This window comes from Chiloscyllium punctatum, chromosome 10 (assembly GCF_047496795.1).
Source record: "Chiloscyllium punctatum isolate Juve2018m chromosome 10, sChiPun1.3, whole genome shotgun sequence".
In the NCBI taxonomy this organism is placed as follows: Eukaryota; Metazoa; Chordata; class Chondrichthyes; order Orectolobiformes; family Hemiscylliidae; genus Chiloscyllium; species Chiloscyllium punctatum.
Genome location: NC_092748.1, coordinates 29,698,812 through 29,724,094, shown reverse-complemented (window position 1 = coordinate 29,724,094; position 25,283 = coordinate 29,698,812).

The window sequence follows — 25,283 nt, the reverse complement described above, 5'->3', positions numbered from 1 at the left end:
TTTCCCTCTTCCATTGGGGGGTCTATAATGCAATCTCAATAAGGTGATCATCCCTTTCTTATGTCTCAGTTCCACCCAAATAACTTCCCTGGATGTATTTCCGGGAATATCCTCCCTTAGCACAGCTGTAATGCTATCCCTTATCAAAAATGCCACTCCCCCTCCTCTTTTGCCTCCCTTTCTATCCTTCCTGTAGCATTTGTATCCTGGAACATTAAGCTGCCAGTCCTGCCCATCCCTGAGCCATGTTTCCATAATTGCTGTGATATCCCAGTCCCATGTTCCTAACCATGCCCTGAGTTCATCTGCCTTCCCTGTTAGGCCCCTTGCATTGAAATAAATGCAGTTTAATTTATTAGTCCTACCTTGTCCCTGCCTGCCCTGACGTTTGACTCACTTCTGTTCTCAGCTGTACCCGTCTCAGATTGGATCTCTTTCCTCACTATCTCCCTGGGTCCCACCACCCCGCCCCCCCACCCCACCCCCACCTTACTAGTTTAAATCCTCTCAAGCAGTTCTAGCAAGTTTCCCTGCCAGTACATTAGTCCCCTTCCAATTTAAGTGCAATCTGTCCTTCTTGTATAGATCACTTCTACCCCAGAAGAGATTCCAATGATCCAAAAATGTGAATCTTTCTCCCATACACCAGCTCCTCAGCCATGCATTCATCTGCTCTATCCTCCTATTCCTGCCCTCACTAGCTCGTAGAACTGGAAGTAATCCAGATATTACTACCCTTGAGGGCTTCCTTTTTAAAATTCTACCTAACTCTCTGTAATCTCCCTTCAGATTCTCAACCTTTTCCCTTCCAATGTCGTTGGTTCCAGTGTGGATAATGACCTCCTGCTGGCCTCTCTCCCTCATGAGAACATGCTGCACCCTCTGTGAGACATCCTTGATCCTGGCACCAGGGAAACAACACACCATTCTGCTTTTTCTCTGCTGGCCACAGAAACGTCTGTCTGTACCTCGAACTACAGAATCCCCTAAAACAATTGATCTCTTGGAAGCTGACGTACCCCTCGTTGCATTAGAGCTAGTCTCAATACCAGAAACTTGGCTGTTTGTGCTACGTTCCCCTGAGAATCCATCACTCCCTACATTTTCCAAAACAGCATACCTTTGTTTGAAATGGGTATATCCACAAAAGACTCCTGCACTAGCTGCCTACCTCTCTTACCCTTCCTGGAGTTAACCCATCCATGTGACTTTCCCCCCTTTCTATAACTGCCATCCATCACATACTATTGCTGTTGCAAATTCTTCATCGCTTCTATCTGTCTCTCCAACCGATCCACTCGATCTGATAAGATTTGCATCCAACAGCATTAATGACAGATATAATCCGCAGTAACCCTTAAACTCTCTTTAAACTCCCACATCTGACAAGAAGCACATATCACTGCAAAGGCCATTTTTGCTCCTTCACAATCTACAGACTCAGAAAATAACACCGTCTTATTCCTCTACAAACACTGCCCCAGGTTAAATTAATAGTTATGGCTTATATTTCAAGTTTAATCAAGAGACTTATCTCCAAAAACATATAATCAAGAAAGAATCCACTGTACTCACTACTGCAGCCTTTCTATTGGACAGACTTAAAACAGCGATTAACTTATCAGATTCTGTGCTGTGAACTTCGCCCAACAGTTCCTCCAAGATTAGTTGTGAATTTCACTGTTTCTTAATTTTCCCAGATGCACTCTGCTGTCCAGCGATACATGAATTCACACAGCAAAGGCGGTAACTGTGCAGATTCTCTCTATCTCTCTCTCTCTCTCCTGCACTGTCCTTACCATGTGCATCCCTTGTCTGTCCTTCTCCCTTTTAAACTGCTGTTCTTTTGACTTTGTTTTTCCAAAGTTCCAAAACAATGCAACAGCATATAAAACAGTAATTGCTGCTCCTGGAATTTGAGGAAATCACCTCCAACACCTAAAATACCTCAAAAAAAGGAGCAGCTCTTATAGCCAGAAATTTTTCCCGTCCTCCATCTTGGATTACCTTCGGCAGAAGAAGCACGGCATTGTGGTTGGAGTTCCTGAAGTGAGGGCGGGGATTGGTGCGGTAGCCATCCTTCACAGTGGTGGAGCAGTGGTCTAAAATGTTCGGGCCCCTGGTGGGGCAGGTAATATTCTGGTGGTACTTGGTCAACATCTTCCTTAGATTGGTTTGATTGAAGTCACCAGTTACAATAAACAGGGCCTCAGGGTGTTCCGTCTCCAGGGTGTTAGTGGGGGAGTACAGCACATCCAGAGCTTCCTCAACCTTTGCTCTTGGCGGTATGTACACAGTAGTTAATATAGCAGCAGGAAATTCTCTTGGTAGATAGAAGGAGTGGCATTTGATGGTGAGAAATTCAAGGTTTGGGGAGCAATGGCAGCCCAGGATTCCAATGTCCATGCACTACAAGTTGTTGATTAAAAAGCAAACCCCCCCAACCTTTGTCTTACCCAAGGATGCTGTATGCTCCTTATGATGGATAGAAAAACTGTCAGCCTGAAGTGCGCAGTCGAGAATGGATGGGTTGAGCCAGGTTTCTGTGAAGCAGAGTGCGTAGCAGTCCCGCAGTTCATGCTGGAAGCCGAGCCGTGATCTGAGTTCGTCCATCTCGTTCTCCAGAAATTGTACAATTGCCAGGAGTAAACTAGGAAGGGGGGGCTTGAAACCACGTAGTCTCAGTCTTACGAGCAGGCCAGCATGCTTACCCTGCTTCCACGCAGGTTTCTTACATTTGAGTGGTCTGGTGGTCTGGTGGAGTGGATTGTGACTGCTTCCAGGATCCTTTCTAGGACCCTGTGGAGCAGGTAGGTTGCAGTTTAGTGTATTTTTGCAGAGGGTCTGCTTCGGACCCAGTGTAGCAGGGTGGTTTTTTACAGTGTGGATCAGTACAAGCACGAGTCCCTGCAATATCTCACTAGTTGCTGCCTGCCACTCATAGAGTGACCATTATGCCTACTCTTTGTTTATCTGCCAACCAGTTCTCTATCCATGTCAGGACACTACCCTCAATCCCATGCACTCTAATTTCACATACTAATCTCTTATATAGGACCTTACCGAAAATCTGTTGACAGTCCATTTAAACCACATCCACGGGTTCCCCCTTATCAACTTACTTATTCACATCTGCAGGAAATTTGTCAAGCTTGATTTCCCTTTTAGAAACCCATATAGAGACTGTCCAACCCTGTCAGCATTTTCCCTCTGACCTTGGAGTTCTGTAGTTGATCCTCTCTTTGATCAATGATTGCTTGCAATCCTGGCTTCTTGGAAAAACTTGCTGTGACATGCTATGGGATGGGACACCTGTGATAGGGTTAAGGTTAGAGTTAGGGTTATATTCAATCTACACCAATTTGTGGAGCTAAGAGTATACTCCCCAGACATACTTCTTATGTTCTTATGATCTTATTTATTTTCTGATCAATAAATAATGATGATTCACTCTCTTTCACTCAAGAAATGGTGATTTTTTTTTCCTCCATGTGTAGGGCTACGAGGGAGAGAGGGTTGTCCCATTTCGACTGTGACAACACATCTATCCTGGGACAGGCTAAGCAAAGACATGCCAGAGAATTCCTAGAGGCCTGGCCAACCACAAAACCATGAACAAACACATAGATCTAGATACCATCTATCAACCCCTCAGAAAACAAACAGGAAATGACATCACCACAAACCCCAGGAACCCCATCCAGGACAAACATATAAATAGAAAGCAGGAGACAACAGCTTTGCTTCACTTGGAGGTTGCCACTGATGATGTTACCTAGCCAGGTAATGAAACGTCTGGATATCAAACCTACAGTTCAGCGAGCAAACCTACACCCTAAATTATTTGTTATGACCGACCATGACATGGTTAAAAAGAGGGGAGCTGATGCCTCCTCTTCACTTACCTGAAATATTTTTTAACTAGTCCAGCTCCTATTGGAATTCCTTTGAAGCAACCTTTATTAAGCACAACTCTATTCCTTTGTTTAGATTACAGATTTGGGAGAAGGTATAACCTTTATCAGTCTTAACTTTGATGTCCAGCAAACTCTGCATCTTAAAGATTCTGGTTTGGATCCAGCAAACTGTATACTGATCCCTATCCCGGATGCTGTGAGTTTTACAATGTTAACGTTAGCTGCTCTGTTGTACTTAAACCTTATTACACTGGAGCAGTTGAAATTTAGTGCTCTGTTGATTGATGTTTCTCATTGGCCCACATACAGCAGATACTGATGAAGCATTTTCTTATGTCTAAGTTTTATAGAGAGAGCTTTGGAAAGCCATGCTGTCAACATGGAACAATGTCTCCTCCAAACATCTTCTCATCCAATACGAGACGTTGGATAACCAATCTCATAATTTAACAGCATTGGAGACAAGGGAGGTTGTGGTCAGGTGGATCTGGGTGCCATCAGTGAACTTGTGAAAAATCAAAACTGCACATTTGAATGGTGTTGCCTGAAGGGCAGTGCACAGATGAGAAATAGGAGGGGACAAAGAATAGAGGTAATGGTGCAGGAGCTGGAAGAGAAGTGATTCTCTGGCTGTTATCAAACAATCAGAGGAGAGCAGTCCCATTGAAATGGATGACGGTGCAGAGGCATTGGAGTTGAGATAAGACAGAATTAGATGAAATAGAAAGTACAGTGAGGCCGAACTTGAAGTAAACCTGCGTCAATGCAGATGATGTGATTCATAAGATTGAAGAGTATAGGTATAAGTAGTGATGTGCAACCAAGATGTAGTGTTGATAACTGAGACTTGGCTCAATAAAAGGGGGAACTGATCCTCAATTTTCCTGGGAACAAAATATTCCTGGAAATCATAACAGGAGGATGATGGCAGTTTTGATTAAGGAAGTTTGGACGCATCGATGTCCTTCAGGGTCAAACGCAAAATACATTTGACTGGGAATTCAGAAAATGGAAAGGAGCAAATGTACGAGTTGGTGGGGAGGAAGAGGAGGAACAGATTTATAAAGAAGTTGCTAAGCGTTATTAAAGTTGGGATGCTGATAAATGGGAGATTTATACAATTTCTTGACAAGTGAGGCATTGCTGGACTTAATATTGTGGAATGAAAGTAGTGTTTTGGGGCATCTCAGGAACAGTGATCATACTGTCAGGAGGTTTACAATGATTATGGATAAAATTTCTGGGAGACGGCTACTCAGTGAATTGCAGAAGGTTTCAGTGTCTGGTGTAAGGGAGGTCAAGGTGGAAACAGATTTTGGGATTAGAGTGGAGGATGAAACAGTAAAAGGATACATAGAAAAGATATCATATTGATGATAAAAGTGAGGATCAGGCTGAATATCAGGGTGAAGTGATAAAGGGAATCATAGGGGCAAGAAAGCAATGCAAGACTAGATGAACAGCTAACAGAAATGCGAATCTAAAAGACTTCTTGTAGTCATATAAACAGTGAAAAGATTGTCTGGGAAAGAAGTCAAGCTTAGTAGAAACTGAAGTAGAGATACAATGATGGAATCAAAAACCATGATGCTGAATGAATATTTTCAGTCGGTGTCAATCAAAGAGGGGCTGTCTGTCTTTCTCTTTGCAATAATTACCTCGTGCTAATCTCTTTTACACTCACTTTCTTTTTTTCTCTCTGTTACAATTGGCATCAGTGTCTCACTCTGTAATGATTATCTCGTGTCAGTCTCTCTCTCTCTCTCTGTTTCTCTCTCTCTCTCTCTCTGTTTCTCTCTCTCTCTCTCTCTGTTTCTCTCTCTCTCTCACTCTGTTTCTCTCTCTCTCTCTCTCTGTTTCTCTCTCTCTCTCTCTCTGTTTCTCTCTCTCTCTCTCTCTGTTTCTCTCTCTCTCTCTCTCTCTGTTTCTCTCTCTCTCTCTCTCTGTTTCTCTCTCTCTCTCTCTCTGTTTCTCTCTCTCTCTCTCTCTGTTTCTCTCTCTCTCTCTCTCTGTTTCTCTCTCTCTCTCTCTCTGTTTCTCTCTCTCTCTCTCTCTGTTTCTCTCTCTCTCTCTCTCTGTTTCTCTCTCTCTCTCTCTCTCTGTTTCTCTCTCTCTCTCTCTCTGTTTCTTTCTGCAATAATTTCCTGGTGTCAGTCGCTCTCTCTCTGCCTGTAATAATCCAAAGCTAATAATTATAATACTTACCTGTTGACAACTCCTCTCCCTATATAATGAATACCCAGTACCAATGTTTCTCTCTCTCTCTATCTATCTCTTTCTAAGTCACACATTATCCCTCTCTCTTTCTGTAATTATAACCTGATATCAGTCTCTCTCCCTATGTAGTGAATATTAGTTGTCAGTCCTCTCCCTCCCTATAATAAACATCTGGATCAGGATATTTCCTCCCAACCTGGGAGCACAGAGTCAGGATATCTGGTTCCATAAATCTGACTTGGGAATTAATGGCTGGGAAAGTTGGCTTTTTGTTCTAGGTGCATGTGTCCCTGGGAGGTGGACCAGGTGACTCTCGAATAAGAGTGGAGGTGTGCTGGTGGGCTGGGTGAAAGATCTGGAGTACTGGTCCTGCAGTGAAGTTTAATAAAAAAAAACAAATAATCTATATTGTCCCTCATAACATAAACTCCATTCATGTCAAACCATGCCACCTTATGACTCTACCCAGCCCCATGGCCCTCCATTTGTCCCATACCAAACTTTGATGCCACCCCAATTGTCCCTCATACACTTTATGCCAACCATATCATCTACCCAATTTCCTTGGACCCACATACCCTCATGCAAACCTTTGTCTTTCTACCCACCCATTACTCTTCATTACCTTCAAGCCATCCCAGACCATTCTTGCTACTCCCATGGCTCGTCACATACTGAAGACCAACCTATGCCCCTCCATTCCTTCAACATGACCTTTTATATCCCCTATTTCAACTTTATGCCAACTCATAACAAAGCCAGCCCCTCCCATCCACTATGCTTTGCTATTACACATCATGTCAATACAACCAGTGTCTATCATGGGCAGACATCAGACCCATGCAGAAGTTAGATAAAATTGGGCTCTAACTTTAGATTACAGATTTTGCTGTATTAAAAAGAAAGTCCTTACTATCTTAACATTGCTTTATACCAACAAATATTCATTCGCGTGCTGAATCCCTTATAATAACGCGCACTGAATTGCATTCATAATTCCATTTCAGAGAGTTTATAACCACCTGTAGCTATCAATCAGCTGTGAAACTTCAGTCACCCCACTGTGACAATGGACATTGTGAAATCAGACACACAGCACTGATTAAGTAATGAAAGTCCTAAGACAAATTCAACAGATGGAATGAGAGGGGAAGAAATCATTTTAGCAAGTTATTTTTTTCAAATATTTAATTGACAGGATATATAACACTGAAAAGTTGACAGTTCTGTCTTGAAGATCATCTTGATACATTTGCCAGTTCCCTTTGTAAGGTCTCTGAATGATCCTTTGGACAAGTGCTTTTCATACATTTGACTGTTTATGGTGACAGTTTGTGTTAAGATCAACTAGGTAAAAAGCCTGTTGAAGGGCTTTTGCCCGAAACGTCGATTTTCCTGCTCCTTGGATGCTGCCTGACCTGCTGTGCTTTTCCAGCACCACTCTGATCTAGAGTTGTGTTCAGAGTTCCAATGAGCTTGATAGTGAGTTGGTTCACTTGTAATACACATTCAGGTGTACTTTGCATGAATCCAACGAACTAATATCATCACCAAAGATGTCTACGACTATGTCCAAAGGGGTACCTTACCTTAACAAAGGGATACTTATGAAATGGTCAGAGTTCAGATTTGCTCTTACCAGAACTAGGTTGCATGCGTTGAGTTTCATACCCCAAGGTTATCAAAGCTGCAGCTGATGAATTAAATGGATAGCTGCCTCTAACAAAAGATATGCTAAAAATGTGCCCAACCTCTGTTTCAGCCCTCCCAAAAATGGAAGTGCTGTGTGGTGAGGCAATTGCGGGTTTTACGATTTTCAGAAACTCCCATGATTTTAGCAATGGATAGGCTCTGTAACAAAGCAAAACTCTGGGCCCTTGTATCCATCTTGCTCACTCTCTCTCTCCCTCTCTCTCTCGCTTTGTCTCTCTTTCTCTCTAATAATTACTCAGTATCAATCTCACTCTCATTCTCTAATAATTAACTGTTGTCAGTTTCTCTCTCTCTCCCACAGTAATAATTCCTGGGTATCATCTCTCTCGTAAACTCTCTTTCTGTAATAATTATCTGTTGTCGGTTTTTCTATCCTCAAAGCTTAATGATTTTCTGATTTCCACCACGCTCTGTAATCACCATCTGCGATCCACCTCTGACTAAGTTCCATTTATTAACCATTGACATTCTTGGTCTCCCCAAACCTACTGGGAGTGGGAAAGAGATTTGTCGATGTGGGATCCGTGAAGTTATCTTATTCCTCTGTGAAGCTGTAGGCATTTCCAAGAAATGGGTCCAAGCCAGGTTAAACCTGAGCCTTCCACTCTCGTTAGATATTAAAAATGACAACCCATGATTGACTACTACCCAAGGATGAACTAAAATATCACCTGCTTCTAATTCCACCCGTGGCCCTAATGTTACTAATCCCCCCCACCCATACCTTTCCCTGTAGGAATGGCTGAATGTCCCTACCCCCATGTCTCTGCCTTCATATTTTTCTACCACGCCATCTTGCAGATGCTTCCACATATATAGCTTTACACTATCAAAGTTTGCCAACCAGTATAGATGCAATCTAACACTGAGTAAGGGAGGAGTTAGGTGACCAGAGCTGTGTAAGGACAATTGTGATACAGCCAGGCATGTAGAGCGAGTCAAACACTTGGCCTACGATATCTCGCTAGTTTGATCTCTGGAGAATGGGATACAGCTTCTTAAAGCAAGAAACATTGCAAGGTAGGTCAAGGGTTAGGGATTCCAGAGACTGAAGATCCTGAGCAGCTGCAGCCCTAAGTAATTTAAAACTGGCCTTTATCCTTTTTCTTCTCTTCCATTGACCACTGATCGTAAACTGAGCATGTAGGCAATGGCCATACTTCTGATTTCAAGGGATTTTAATGTCCTATTCACTCAGTGGAGACTGATTTCCATCTAAAGAGACTGATTTCCATCTGCCTGAAATGAATAGTTGTCATCAGCACTCAGTGCAAGGCCTCTTTTAGAACAGAGTCACAGTGAGAAGCAATAGAATTATATTTGTGCTCCAATCCTCCATCACAATCAAGCCTGGTGACCAACACTGGCTTATTGGAAATTACATCAATGCCTCATTTGAAACCTGAGGGGCCTGTTCCTGTTCTGTACTGTTCTACACTTAATACTGGCTATTGGAACACAACAGCATTCTTGACACCCAAATTGTCAATGTGTTAACAATGGGAACATGGTAGGCAGCAGTTCCATGTATGATCTACAAATTATCTTTCAGCAGTCATCTGCCATTCCTGGTGAAACATCCCAGAGGTAGTAGTGAAAATCAGTGAGCTGAGAAGGGGTAACACGGATTCAGGCTCTCACACTGAGCAGATTGAAAACTCTCCCTCAATGCAGAACAGTCACTATATCACCTTAATGTACAGTGCAACATTGAATCTGATGACAAAACAATATCCTATGTTAATAAAACTCCTTGATGATTTTACTATCTCGACATGCAGGTGAGGGCAATTGGTTTGAAATTCCATTGTTAATGTCCACTCACTATTCCTGACTTATAACCTGAGATTTTACATTTGTAGAAAACTGCTACCTGCTCAGCCGTGGTTAGATTTGAACGTGGTCAGAGTCTATTTGTTGAACTACAGTGCAAGAACACAACTGTAACAATGCCAATCCAAACATCAACTCCAAATGCAGCATCAACACCATTGACACCAACATCATCAACTCCAACAACCACATCAACACCAACCAAATCAACCAAAGCCCCGCTGTGCTCATCATCAGAAAGCAGTGAATCATCATCAGAAAGCAATGAATCTTCAGAGGAATGCTGTACAAAGGAAAATCCCAGGAAGTTTTTCGGAATTCATTGTTAAAGGTAGTAATGACTTGCAAAGCCCTGAATATATGTGTGAAAATTGTGGTACAATTGCTGATTTTCAGTTCAAAAGATAACTTCTGAATATTTGGTGTGGTACTTCTACGTAAATTCTGATGACATCACTTGTTGCTCATGAGAACTCAGTGCTTCAAATCAGGAGTGGGTCATATGGGCCTTCTTGCTGGAACGTTGAACATGATATGACTGATCTTTTTCTTGGGTGCCACCAATACCCACAACCTTTGATTCACATAGTGCACAGATGTATATTAATTTTATCTTTAATATCACAAAAGGACTGAATTCATAAAGTATCTTTCACAGCTACTGGACATCTCTAAGTGTTTTGCAGCCAATGAATGCTGTTAGAAAGTAGTGACCATATTCACATAGGAAACATTGCAACAGGTTTGCACACAGTGAGATACCACAAACATCTATAATATCCATTAATATGCTTTTGTGATGTTCATTTACAAATCAGAAATGGCCAGTGTTCTGTGGAGATCTCCTCATCATCTTTAAGCTATTGGATCTGACATGTCCAGCTGAGAGGGCAGTAGTATTATAATAGGAGCCCACATAAGGTCTCCCATGTTATTACAGTTCCAGGCAGGATACCTCAAATTGTCATCCTGGATGAAGAGGGATGGGCAGAAGGAAATGACTTTTCCACTTCAGCACTGCCATGATAATTGCACATTGAAATATTCTGCAGTTGATGTCCCTTTCTATCCCTCCTTCAGGCAGCTACCTGACAGAAAGAATGACTCCTTGACACGGGTCTCAAATATAACTACATCGTTGCCCAAACCAATTGTTGCAATGAGATTGAAGTAACTCATGGTAATTCTACTCCCTTGCTACCTTTGCTGAGACTCTGTTCAGCTGTGTTGCCTGTGCGTGACTTCAAAAATTCCGAAAGTTGCAATAAATCAGTTCAATTTGCATCTTGGAAATTTAAATTTTAATAGCTCCTTCTCAAAACATGAGAGGATTTCCTGAATAACCATTTGTTTAGTGCTTGCGAAACTGAATCAGGTTCCCAAACTAATCAAACACCCTCTGGTAGGATATTTTACTCTCTCCCTCTATCTGCATATTTATTGCATAACATACAGCCCATTATTGTAGGCAGAAAATAGACAATTTTGCAAGTAGCTGCTCACTTACATATAAGAGGCCCTTAGGAAACATCAAGAGGCATTGGTAGTGTTGCCTCAGAGAGATTCAGGATGGGTTCTTATATGATACCTGGTCGGCATGGATGAGTTGGACCAAAGGGTCTGTTTCCATGCTGTACATCTCTATGATTTCATGACTGTATGAAAACTGACAGGTAGCACAATAAACGGATCACTGATGATAGCACTTGGCATCTTCCCATACCTGATGTCTGTGACTGATCAAACCTATAGTATACAATCCTCCTTTAACCAAAGAAACAACCTCCTCACAGTGAGATCCCACAAAATAAATAAATGAGCAAAATAATCTGGTTTTGGTGATGCTGGTTGAAGGAGTGGCTGTTGACCATCTTCTCTGTTCACCTACATGACCAGTACTTTTTTGACAATTTGCTCCATTTACCAAGCAGCAATCCCTCAGTACCACACTGAATCTACATTATGTACTTTGTTCCTGCAATGGGGCTAATCCTAAGGCTCCAATGAAGAAAGTAAATTAAAATGTGTTTGTGTGCAGCAATGGACATTGAAATCTAAAACTGGCCAATTAATAGGTTTGTCCACAATTCAGCCCTGCCTGGTTAATCAAGATGGATTTTATTCTCGAAATCTCTGTATTAAAAAAAACATTAGTTTGTGTGGCCTGAAGATATACAAACGTAAAAATAGGGGTAGTGTAGGCCATTCAGCCCACTGAGTGTGCTCTACTACTCATTAAAAATTATTTCTGACTGTGACCTCTAATCCCCTTTCTTGTCTGTCCCCATGACCCGTTACCCCATGAGAAACAAAACTCTGTCTAAATCAGCCTTGAATCTATTCAATGAACAATCCTCCATTAAACTTCAAGAGAAGAATTTCTTCCTCAGCTCTTATGTGCATTTCATCTTTAACTCCCTTAGGAGTCCTCTCATTGGTAATCCAATTACAGGGGAACCTCGATTATTTGAATGAAATGGGCAGGCACTATTTCGTTCGGATAATCGATTATTCAATTAATTGATTAAATGCTTTTCATCTGGGGCTCTGAGTTTTTAAAGACTGCTTCCCGTTCAGGAGACTGCAGCAGCACACAGCACGCGAGCCCCCGCCCCCCCCAACCCTGCACCCAACCCCATCCAACACCGCCCCCTGACACCAACACAGCCCCCATCCTGCCAAACACCGCCCCTGACCCAAACCCTGTCCCCGCCCTAACAACGCCCCCGACCCAAACCCTGTCCCCGCCCTAACAACGCCCCCGCTCCGTCAAACAACACCCCCACCCCGTCCAACACCTCCCCGACCCCGACCCGTCCAATACTGCCCCCCTCCCCATCCAACACCGCCCCTCCGCCCCAACACCGCCATCAACCCCATGCAACAAGGCCCCCACCCTGCACAACACCACCCCATGCTCCCAACACCGCTCCCCAACCCAACACTGACCCAAAACCGCATCTGATACTGCCCTCTCTCCACAGCACCCCGGTGCGGACTACCTCCACCCCCTCTCTGGGGCAGCCAGACTGGACACCAACAACAAGACTGCTGCTGCTGCCTTTGTGGGGTAAGTCTCCAAATAACACACAAGCACACGCACACACACATACACATACACACGCACACACACGCACACAACGCTTTACTGCACCTTTTTGACAGGTTGCACCTTTTCCCTGCACAGGACAATATTGGAGTGATTATCTGGGGAAGGGGGGTGCGGGTGTTAGGGTACACCCCTCTGTAAAACTCCAGAGGAAGTGTGGGAAGAGAGAGAGGGCGAGAAGTCAGTCATTTGGAGATGGTGCCTGTTTAATCACTATAAACAAAAGACGCGATCACTGCTGGAAACACATCCTTGATGTAATGTTTCTATCAGGACCTCGAGATTTCCTTCGGAGAATCCAATTTTTGGATAATTGGTATTGGGATAATCGAGGTTTCTCTGTATTGTGTTATCCTCTGAATGTCTATTATGTCAAGACTCCTCTCAATTCTTCAAAATTCCAACTGTTCACTCCAACCTGCTCAATCTTGCCTCCTAAAACATAATTTCCTCATAATTCCGCTCAGGAACCTCTTCTGAACTGTTTCCAATACAATGACATCCCTGCTTAAATAAAGAGAACAAAACATCCTTAAGGTTTCTCTTGTTAAATACCAACCTTCTGTTTCTGAAAATATAATTAACCTGTCTATATTGCTTTGCTGACTCTTTGTATACTCTACAAACTTTCTTTCCTATGTTTCTTTGTACAGTTTGCAAATTTGTCTACAACATCTTCAGTTCCTCCTACCAAGTCATGAATTTGGATCATAAATAGTTGACAGCCCAGCACTGATAACTGTGGCCCTCCAGTAATTACTGATTGCCAATCCAGTTTACAACGTGTCTGGTTGCTGCTTGATAGCCAGTTCTCTATTCTTGTTAATATATCACCATCAACACCATTATTTCTTGTTTTGTTCAATTACCCATTCTGTGGCTTCTTATCACATGCCATTTTGGAAATCAAATTATACGACATTGCCTGATTCCTACATAACCATCTTGCTTGTTACATATTCAAAGAGCTGTTAGAAATTTGTCAAACACCATTTCCATTCAACAAAACCACACTGACTCTGCCAAAACTGTATTATGATTTTCTAAATGTCCTGCTCCTGTCTCTTTAATAATGGACTCTGGAATGCATTAGTTTAGCTGGCCTATAGTTTCTTGTTTTCAGACTCCTTACTTTCTCAAAACAGAGATATTATATTTCCAGCTAGTGGAAATTATTTCCACTATTTCCAGATATTATATTCCAGATAGATAATGAGAAAATATCATTCCTTTTTAGAGATACGGCAGAAGTCGAAGATACAGAAATTGCAGGAGGCGGTGATACTAGAGGCATTGGTGGAGATATCACTGGGGCAGAAGAAGACAGAGGGGATGGAATCATAACAGGCACAAGAGAGGAACATATGGTTATCATACACAGGAGGAACCACACCTACAACTCGGAAGGCCAAAAGAACTGGAGAGAGTAGGATAAAGACTTAGTAAGTATCAGCAGAGATTATTGTCATGCTTCACTTATACTTTATCCTTGTATCACATAAAATTAGAACTGGTCTTTCTGGCATTTATCCCATCGTGGGGAGTAACCTAATCCTTTGTGCCCATTATATTGTCTGCTCAGGAAGGGTCTGACAGGAACATGCATTTAGTATTTCTGGCTGAAGATGGTTCAAACGTTTCAACTCCTAACATTTGCACTGATGACTTTGGCTTCCCCATCATTGAGGATGAGATATAAAGTAGTCCTGTGTTGTAGCTTCATGAATTAACACTTAATTTTAAATATGCATGGTGTTTCTTTTGGAGTGTTTTCCTGCACTGTTCATTTAACCAAGGATTGTCTCTAGTTTGATGATAATGGTAGAGTGAGGTATACACAAGGCCGTGAGGTTATAGTTTGTGGTTGTGTACAACACTACTGATTACACAAAGTAGCTCATAGATGCACAATACTGTTCAAATTCCTTCCCATTTCGGTCAAGCCATTCAACATGAGCAACGGTGTCCTCAATATGAAGATGAAACTTGGTCTTCCTACTGATTATACATTGGCCAATCCCAGATATTGTCATGATGGATATACTTGCAATATTTGGCTTGGTGAGGGTAAGATCCAACAGGGTTTTGCCTCTTGTAGGTTCCCTCAGCATCCTGCTCAAGACCTAGCCTAGCAGATATGTCCTTTAGGACTCAGCCAGCCCCATCAATTGTAGTGCAAATGAGCCATTCTTGTTTATGGACATTTAAGTCTCCCATCCAGAGTACACTGTGGATGTCGGATTGCTGTCTGCTCTTAAGGAGCAAATTTCCAACAGCTACAGACCTGAAAATGTAGGAATGTAGACACTCCCCAGGAAAGCATCTGTTTGTGTGGAAATAGCAATAGACCTCACATGAAAAAGTGATTTTGGTTTTCCACCAGATCTCCAAGAGTGTGCAGGATCATGTTTGCTTCAATTACATTCAATTACCATGCCTTTATTTACGAAGTTAAAAATCACACAACACCAGGTTATAGTCCAACAGGTTTATTTGGAAGCACAAGCTTTCAAGGAGCTGCCTCCAACCACCTGATGAAGGAGCAGTGCTCCAAAAGCTAGTGCTTCCAAATAAACTTGTTGGACTATAACCTGGTGTTGTATGATTTTTAACTATGTCCAGCCCAGCCCAACACTAGCATCTCAAAATCACGTCTATTAACCAAGCGCAGGATCCTGTTTACTTCATTACCCACTTTCTAAACTTGCCCTGTGACCTTAATTAATTTGTGCACGTACTGTCTTTCAGATTGAAGATGCTTCTTGATCACATTTTGAGAAAATATAAGGGGAAAGACCATGTGTGGAAGGTTTGTGATAGGGTGAAGAACAGGGAGATTAAATTATAAGAAGATTTCATGATACAGATGCAACAAAAACTGTGTGATTCATTGTGGCATGTTTGGGTTTTTGGATATTGGGTTTATCAGAGACATGGGATTTGTTCTGAAATTAATAATTAACTTAGAAGAATTCATGTCGCCGTGGTGATTTCCATAAAAACAGTTTATTTGAGGTATTTGTGCACCATTAATAGATTTTGTTTATTTTAGATTGTTTTGTGACCCAGCAGAGTAAACAATGGAGCGTCAAATTTTGTAGAACCCTTGGTTTGAGGGAAACACCCGTAGCTTAGAAAAACAAAATTCTTTTCAGTCTTACTGCACTTTTTTTAGGCAGTTTTATGAAATTTTTTGATGAAAGTAGCACATAGACCAATGCTCCTCAGAAGAAAGGAACATAGATTATCTTAGATAAAGAGTTTGTGTTGTCCCAGACCAAAAACGTTGGGATAAAACCCTGATTTGCGATTACCAGGCTTACAGTTTTACTGAAGGGCTTTTGCCCGAAACGTTGATTTCGCTGCTCGTTGGATGCTGCCTGAACTGCTGTGCTCTTCCAGCACCACTAATCCAGTATTTGATTTTCAGCATCTGCAGTCATTGTTTTTACCTTATAGTTTTACTGTGTGTGTTTACTAAAGCCAAATTTGTTTGGTTTATTCTATTTTATCTTCATGCCTTTTGTTAATAAACTTATGTTTTCTTGTAAAACAAAATCTGCAGTTTCGGGTGCCTATGTTTCAGTGACAGACCCACTTTCCGAAAACAAAAACAAAACAAAATATAATCTATCCTGCCATGTTCCAGTCTGGCACCTGACTTTTTCAAAACTAACAGCATCTGGAACACGCCACTGGAGATAAGGGGAATGGTAAGTGATAATGTAAAAACATGGCGGTTGAAATGTGAATTGTTGTATAATTAATGTCACCAACACATTTTTGTTCCTTTCTCTATCTTTCCTGAAAATCTTGTATCCAGGAACATTTAGTAGCACACTCTATGCTTTCCTTGAATTAGGTATCTGTTGTTGCCCTATCATTATTTCCTCTTTTCCCCATTGTTGCCCCCTTGCTGTGCTCCTTGCCTTCATTCCCTCTCCTCTCCCCAGGTTCCCTTGTCCTCTAGTTCCCCTTTTTCTCTATCCTTCACTCATTCTCCCTTCAACTCTATTCTCTGTCCTTCCTCCTCTCTTCTGTGCTCGGGCCCTCACGTCACCCTTCCTCCTTCCTCCTTCCTTACTCTCCATGTTGTCCCGTAACTCTTTCACCTCCCACATGTCCCCCTCACACTTGACTACTTCCTTTCTCTGCCCAGACCACCTTTTTCACTAGCTTCTCTCTCTCCTCCCTGACCACTGCCTCTTGTGCTCATCATTCCTCCCACAATTCCCTTCTTCTCAAGAACTAAACAATACTGTTACCATCACTAACACTAGGAACAGACACATAATTTCCAGCATTAGCCCTTTTGTACACAGGTAGCTACAAGAAAGTCCCCTGAGTTTATCTGAGGAGAGATATTCACTGAAAAATAAAACCAAAAACCTCCTTAAAAATTGTTTATCCAATATTCAGCTGGAACTATTGGAAATTCTCACCGCATTAAATGTACTTATTAATTTACAAATTTACGAATAAAAACTGATGCATGGAAGGAAACATCAGAGCAAAGGAAAATAATTGGTAGGAAGAGTGTTCTGCATGGAGTTCTTCCTGGAGCTATAGTGCATCTGAGCCTAAACATGCACAGCTAGAAGTAAACTTATCAGGGTTTTATCCCAACGTTTTTGGTCTGGGACCACACAAACTCTTTATCTAAGATAATGGAGTAAAATGTTCAATTTTAAAACATTGTTTCAGGTTTAATTAGAAGTAGATTACTGTCTGTAGTTCATTATATGATTTGCATTGTTTGATCACTGATCATCAGTGTGCCAATTAATTAAATCATATGCTATACTCCACATGAATGTGAGGTTGCATAATAAATAGAATATTGAATTTTGTATTTCTGAGACCCTTTAAGTTCTGCAAAACAGTATGAGAAATGATGAACACAAACTGTATGCAACGCTGTAAACAATAAAACTGTTCAACAGTCTGACGTGTTAACTGCTTTGTTCCATACAAATTAGACCTTTAATTCCACAACCATCTTGATAAGTCTGCTCTTGAACATCTGCATGACTTTACTGAAATGTAATAATAACAATTTCAATTTGTTAAATGTAAAAGATCCAAGGAGTAAAAGGTCAAAGCAGCAGAAGACACCATGAATATGATAATCATGCCATATTTCACAAGTTCCTCATAACTCTGAAACTGTAGTAATATACTTAGAACAATCTGAGACATGAGGCTTTTCTGTTCCTGTGAGGAACCTTGATGTACTTATTACAGATTTAAGAATTTTGACGGATCTTTGTCTTACACTTCTCCCTTTTTCCACAGTTGACTAATATAATGGGTTATTGTCCAACTACCACCCTCTCAAGGGGCGCTTTATTCCCAACAGTCCCATGCTGTGTGCACAAGTACATGTTTTGTACAGAATTACAAATTATCATAACATAGAAGGAGGCTTTTCAGCCCATCGTGCCTGCACTTGTCCTATTAAATAGAGCCAATCATATGCCTTTTTCTCATATCCCTGGACACCATTTCTGTCCAAATAACCATCCAATGCCCTTGTGGTTGCTTCAAATGAACCCTGCCTCCACCACTATTCTAGGCAGTCCAACCTACCTAACTAACTCCTTGCTGTGTGAAAATGTTTTGCTCTCATCACTCTTGTTTCATTTGCACAGGACTTTAAGTCTATACTCTCATGTTTTTTTTTTCGTTCATGAGCAAGCATAACGTCTCTCTATCTACTGCAGCTCATCAAATCTCCTCTCAGCCTTCTTCTCTCTCTCTCCCTCTTCAATCTATCCTCCGAACTGAAGTTCACTGTTGAACTCTTTCCAGGCGTTCGTTATCTGTCCTATCTGCTCGCTCTAATACTCCATACTCTCTGTTCTACCAGATCATCACATGTCCGAATGTTAGAACAATGCAATTGCAAATAAGATCATACAACTGTAGCATGCTTTCAGCACAAAAGAAACTGTTCATCTTTCCCTGGATATGCTGGTTCTGTAAGAACATATTCCCATGGCATTAGAGACAGTCCAGAGAGGGCTTTACAAGGTTAATTCTAGTTAGAGTAGTATTGTCTTATGAGAAGAAGTTGAGTAGATTGGATATGTACTCACTGAAATTCAGATGAGTGAGAGGTCTTGAAACATATGAGATTCCAAGGGATCTCATCAGTGCACATGTGGAGAAGTGTTCATGGATACTCTTTCTGCAATGTTGAATGAGGATTTACATTTCCTCTCTTAAGAGTTTTCTTTTCAACTGTAAGGTCTGCACTCATTCATCACAGGAGAGTATGTCAATTGCATATGGATCCTGGCAATTTCTGCAAAGTGCTCTATTACACAGTGAGACAGAGACAGAAACAAGCTTCTTCTTTAGAAAGAGAGAACTAGTGAATAGTTAAGCTTATTTCAGGGACAAGCCGAACAGCGAGAAAGAGAAGGCCTGTTGAAAGCAGTGGTACAATTTAGAAAAAACACAAATTTAAAAATTCAAAATAAAATTTAAAAATTAACATTTTAAAAAAGACTCCAAAAAAAGTTTGGGCTGAAAAGAAGTCCTGATTAGCTTCAAGGAACAGAAGATATTAAAGTATCCTCCAGTAAGATATCTTTTCAGGTTGTTGAATGCATGATTGTAAGGAATTTGTTAAGGAAGACCTGAGTTGTGTTATCAGTTTTTTTTTAAATGATCTAGTGAAAAGATGTTCACTAACAAAGCTAGCATTAAGAAAAAGCAGAGGTTTGCCAGCTTTATAGGTAAAGCTGAACAGGAAACTTTAAAATAGAAATGGGGTGACCCCTCTCTGAGGTTTAAGTATTTGCAAGGTTATTGGGGGGGCTGTAAAATGGTTGAGTTTATTTCTGGTATTTGAAAAAGAAATGTTCCAAAGAGCTCTAGTATTATTTAATACAATTATTTTCTTTCCATTTCTGTGTAATAAATTTTGATGCTCCTTCTTTGTTTAAAATAATATTAGCAAGTCTTTGGTGAATATTTTCAGTGACTGTGTCAGTGACCAACCTGCTAGAATATAGTCTCCCAGAAAACTTCCATTGGCTGGTTTTAACTCTCAACCTCTGCGAGTGCTATATGGATGATACCAAAAGGCTTGCTCTACTTCTTGTGCAAGAGGGGCAGACCAGTAAGAAATAACAGCAACACTTGGAAACAAATCCACTGGGATTGCTGGAGTTCTATTTTGAAGCAATTAATCAGTGTTTATAATTTGCATATTTTAATATTTATCTAATCCTTACAGTGCAGGGAGAGACCATTTGGCCCATTGAGTCTACACCAATCCTCTGAAGGGCATCCCACCCAGACCCACAGCCAACATGGTAAAAACAATGACTGCAGATGCTGAAAATCAAATACTGGATTACTGGTGCTGGAAGAGCACAGTAGTTCAGGCAGCATCCAACGAGCAGCGAAATCGACGTTTCGGACAAAAGCCCTTCATCAGGAATAAAGGCAGTGAGCCTGAAGCGTGGAGAGATAAGCTAGAGGAGGGTGGGGGTGGGGAGAGAGTAGCATAGAGTACAATGGGTGAGTGGGGGAGGAGATGAAGGTGATAGGTCAAGGAGGAGAGGGTGGAGTGGTTAGGTGGAAAAGAAGATAGGTAGGTCGGACAAGTCCGGACAAGTCAAGGGGACAGTGCTGAGCTGGAAGTTTGAAACTAGGATGAGATGGGGGAAGGGGAAATGAGGAAGCTGTTGAAGTCCACATTGATGCCCTGGGGTTGAAGTGTTCCGAGGCGGAAGATGAGGCGTTCTTCCTCCAGGCATCTGGTGGTGAGGGAGCGGCGGTGAAGGAGGCCCAGGACCTCCATGTCCTCGGCAGAGTGGGAGGGGGAGTTGAAATGTTGGGCCAGGGGGCGGTTTGGTTGATTGGTGCGGGTGTCTCGGAGATGTTCCCTAAAGCGCTCTGCTAGGAGGCGCCCAGTCTCCCCAATATAGAGGAGACCACATCGGGAGCAACGGATACAGTAAATGATATTAGTGGATGTGCAGGTAAAACTTTGATGGATGTGGAAGGCTCCTTTAGGGCCTTGGATAGAGGTGAGGGAGGAGGTGTGGGCACAGGTTCTACAGTTCCTGCGGTGGCAGGGGAAAGTGCCAGAATGGGAGGGTGGGTCATAGGGGGGTGTGGACCTGACCAGGAAGTCACGGAGGGAATGGTCTTTGCGGAAGACGGAAAGGGGTGGGGAGGGAAATATATCCCTGGTGGTGGGGTCTTTTTGGAGGTGGCGGAAATGTTGGGGGATTATTTGGTTGATGCGAAGGTTTGTAGGGTGGAAGGTGAGCACCAGGGGCGTTCTGTCCTTGTTACAGTTGGAGGGGTGGGGTCTGAGGGCGGAGGTGCGGGATGTGGACGAGATGCGTTGGAGGGCATCTTTAACCACGTGGGAAGGGAAATTGCGGTCTCTAAAGAAGGAGGCCATCTGGTATGTTCTATGGTGGAACTGGTCCTCCTGGGAGCAGATACGGCGGAGGCGGAGAAATTGGGAATACGGAATGGCATTTTTGCAAGAGATAGGGTGGGTAGAGGTGTAATCCAGGTAGCTATGGGAGTCGGTGGGTTTGTAAAAAATGACAGTGTCAAGTCGGTCGTCACTAATGGAGATGGAGAAGTCCAGGAAGGGGAGCAAGGTGTCAGAGATGGTCTAGGTAAATTTAAGGTCAGGGTGGAATGTGTTGGTGAAGTTGATGAATTGCTCAACCTCCTTGCGGGAGCACGAGGTGGCGCCAATGCAGTCATCAATGTAGCGGAGGAAGAGGTGGGGAATGGTGCCGGTGTAATTATGGAAGATCAACTGTTCTACATAGCCAACAAAGAGACAGGCATAGCTGGGGCCCATACGTGTGCCCATGGCTACACCTTTGGTCTGGAGGAAGTGGGAGGATTCAAAGGAGAAATTGTTAAGGGTGAGGACCAGTTCGGCCAAATGAATGAGAGTGTCAGTGGAAGGGTACTGTTGGGGACGTCTGGAGAGGAAAAAACGGAGGGCTTGGAGGCCCTGGTCATGGCGAATGGAGGTGTAGAGTGATTGCATATCCATGGTGAAGATGAGGCGTTGGGGGCCGGGGAAACGGAAGTCTTGGAGAAGGTGGAGGGCGTGGGTGGTGTCTCGAACGTATGTGGGGAGTTCCTGGACAAGGGGGGATAGGACAGTGTCAAGGTAGGTAGAGATGAGTTCAGTGGGGCAGGAGCATGCTGAGACAATGGGTCGGCCAGGGTGGTCAGGCTTGTGGATCTTGGGAAGGAGGTAGAACCGGGCAGTGCGGGGTTCCTGGACTATGAGGTTGGAAGCTGTGGGTGGGAGATCTCCTGAGGTGATGAGGTTCTGTATGGTCTGGGAGATGATGGTTTGGTGATGGGGGGTGGGGTCATGGTCAAGGGAGCAGTAGGAAGAGGTGTCCTCGAGTTGGCGTTTGGCTTCAGCGGTGTAGAGGTCAGTGCGCCAGACTACCACTGCGCCCCCTTTATCCGCTGGCTTGATGGTGAGGTTGGGATTAGACAACGAGCAGCCCTCCAATCCCTCTGCTCTAATCCTAAAGCAGAGCGCTTTAGGGAACATCTCCGAGACACCCGCACCAATCAACCAAACCGCCCCGTGGCCCAACATTTCAACTCCCCCTCCCACTCTGCCGAGGACATGGAGGTCCTGGGCCTCCTTCACCGCCGCTCCCTCACCACCAGACGCCTGGAGGAAGAATGCCTCATCTTCCGCCTCGGAACACTTCAACCCCAGGGCATCAATGTGGACTTCAACAGCTTCCTCATTTCCCCTTCCCCTACCTCATCCTAGTTTCAAACTTCCAGCTCAGCACTGTCCCCTTGACTTGTCCGGACTTGTCCGACCTGCCTATCTTCTTTTCCACCTATCCACTCCACCCTCTCCTCCTTGACCTATCACCTTCATCTCCTCCCCCACTCACCCATTGTACTCTATGCTACTCTCTCCCCACCCCCACCCTCCTCTAGCTTATCTCTCCACGCTTCAGGCTCACTGCCTTTATTCCTGATGAAGGGCTTTTGTCCGAAACATCGATTTTGCTGCTCGTTGGATGCTGCCTGAACTGCTGTGCTCTTCCAGCACCTCTAATCCACAGCCAACATGGCCAATCCGCTTAACCTGCATACCTTTGAACTGTGGGAGGAAACCAGAGCACCCATGCAGACATGGGGACAACATGCAAACTCCACACAAACAATTGCCCAAGGCTGGAATCAAATTGGAGTCCCTGATGCTGTGAGGCAGCCATGCTAATTACCGCTTCTTCCTTCTGGTAATCAGCTGCCTTCAAATTTTCAGAGTGAAGCAGGCCCCTAAATCACTTGTGGGGAATGGATTGAGGCATGCCAGAGCTAACATTCCCTTTAAACTGTGTGGCAGCACTGGGAGGGTCTGCCCACAGTGTGCTAATGCATTGACTTCCACACACGCAGGCACATTGTTTCTGCGCAAGATCTCGGTGATACATGTAATGGAAGAAAAAATTGCGGACAAAATATTAACCAGCTCTCTCCTGCAGTGCTCATGAAATCAGAGTAAAATGCTAGGGGGTTTGTTCAGGGTTCAAAACTGAATAATCTCCAACACAGTGTGCTGTGTTTCCAAACAGATAAGAACTTGCTCCATACCATGTTTTGCCACTAGATGGCAATATTGACCATAGAAAGCTTGCTCTGACTTTTGGAATAGCTTTTCAGTGTTTGACAGAATTCTAATAACATACTCGACGAAAATGTATCCTCGCCAATTAAATCTTCAGATCTTTATGGCTCAAACAAAACTTAGAACCACGGGGCAAACCAAACTATTTAGTTAATCTAAGGAGTTCATTGAATGCGAAATATGACTTAGTACAGAAGAATATAGAATGTAATGTATAATACAGTGCAATTCAAATTGGGTAGATCCACTAGATTCATTTTGGGAATCCCTGGTAGCAAATAATAAGAAATCTAATCTTTTATCTGACTTGGTTGTTCAGAAGGCATTTGATAAGGTGCCACTTAGAACATAGAACAGTACAGCGCAGGGACAGGCCCTTTGGCTCACGATGTTGTGTCGAACATGATGCCAAATTAAACTAATCCCTCTGTCTGTCCTTGATCCATATCCCTCCATTCCTTGCATATTCATGAGCTTATCTAAAAGTCCCTGAAATACTCCCATCATATCAGCCGTCATCACCATCCCTGGCAGTGTGTTCCAGAATCTGACCACTCTCTGTGTGAAAACCTTGCTCCTTACATCTCCTTTGAATTTTCCCCCTCTCTTACCTTCAATGAATGCCCCCTAGTATTACAACATTGCTTCATAAGGTAAGAGTACATTGTGTAAGGGGTAAAAATATTAGCACAGATCAAGGATTAATTGCATAATAGGAAGTAGAGACTGGGGATAAGAGGGATTAAATAGGATAAAGAGATAAATTTCTCAAATTGGCAAGATATCGCGAGTGGAACTCCATGGGGATTCAGTGTTTCAGTTTCAACTATTTATAATCTTTATCAATGATTTGGATGAGGGCATTGAATGAATGGGAGGCAAATTTGTCAATGACAATGAGATAGACAAGAAGGTAACTTGTCGAGAGGAGGCAGTGAATCTGTAAAGCTCTACTGATAGATTTAGGAAGTGGACAAAAGGTTTGGCAGATGGAAGATGAAGTGGGTAAATGTGAACTTTGCCAATTTGGTAGGAAGAATAGAAAAGCACCATCCAATTCAAATGAAGGGATTAGAAACTGCTTGTACAGAGGGTTCTGGATGTTCTGGTACATGATTCACATCAGTTAACATACACTCGAGCAGCAAGTCATTCGGTGGGACAATGGAATGTTATTGGTTTTTATTGCAAAGGGAATGGAATGTCAAAGTAGGTAACTTTTACTGTAACTGTACAGGGCATTGGTGAGATCAGATTCGGAGTATTATGAGGAGTGAAACTGGCTAGTAGATTACAGACCTGGCTGGGCATTTAAAAATTAAATTCTCAAGGTTAAATCTTCCACTTAAAGTCATGGAGTCACAGAGATGTACACGACAGAAACAGATCCACTGGTCCAACTCGTCCGTGCCAACCAGATATCCTAAACTAATCTAGCCCCAATTGCCAGCACCCGGCCAATATCCCTCTATAACCTTCCTATTCATATATCCATCTAGATGCCTTTTAAACGCTGTAATTGTACCAGTCTCCACCACTTCCTCTGACAGCTCATTCCATACGTGCAGCACCCTCTGTGTGAAAAGATTGCTCCTTAGGTCAGTTTTATATCTTTCCCCTCACGCCCTAAATCTATGCCCTCTAATTCTGGACTCCCTCACCCCAGGGAAAAGACCTTGTCTATTTACCCTATCCATGCCCATCATGATTTTATAAATCTCTATAAGGTAACCCCTCAGCCTCTAATGCTCCAGGGAAAACAGCCCCAGCCTGTTCAGCCTCTCCGTATAGTTTAAACTCTCCAACCCTGGCATTATCCTTGTAAATC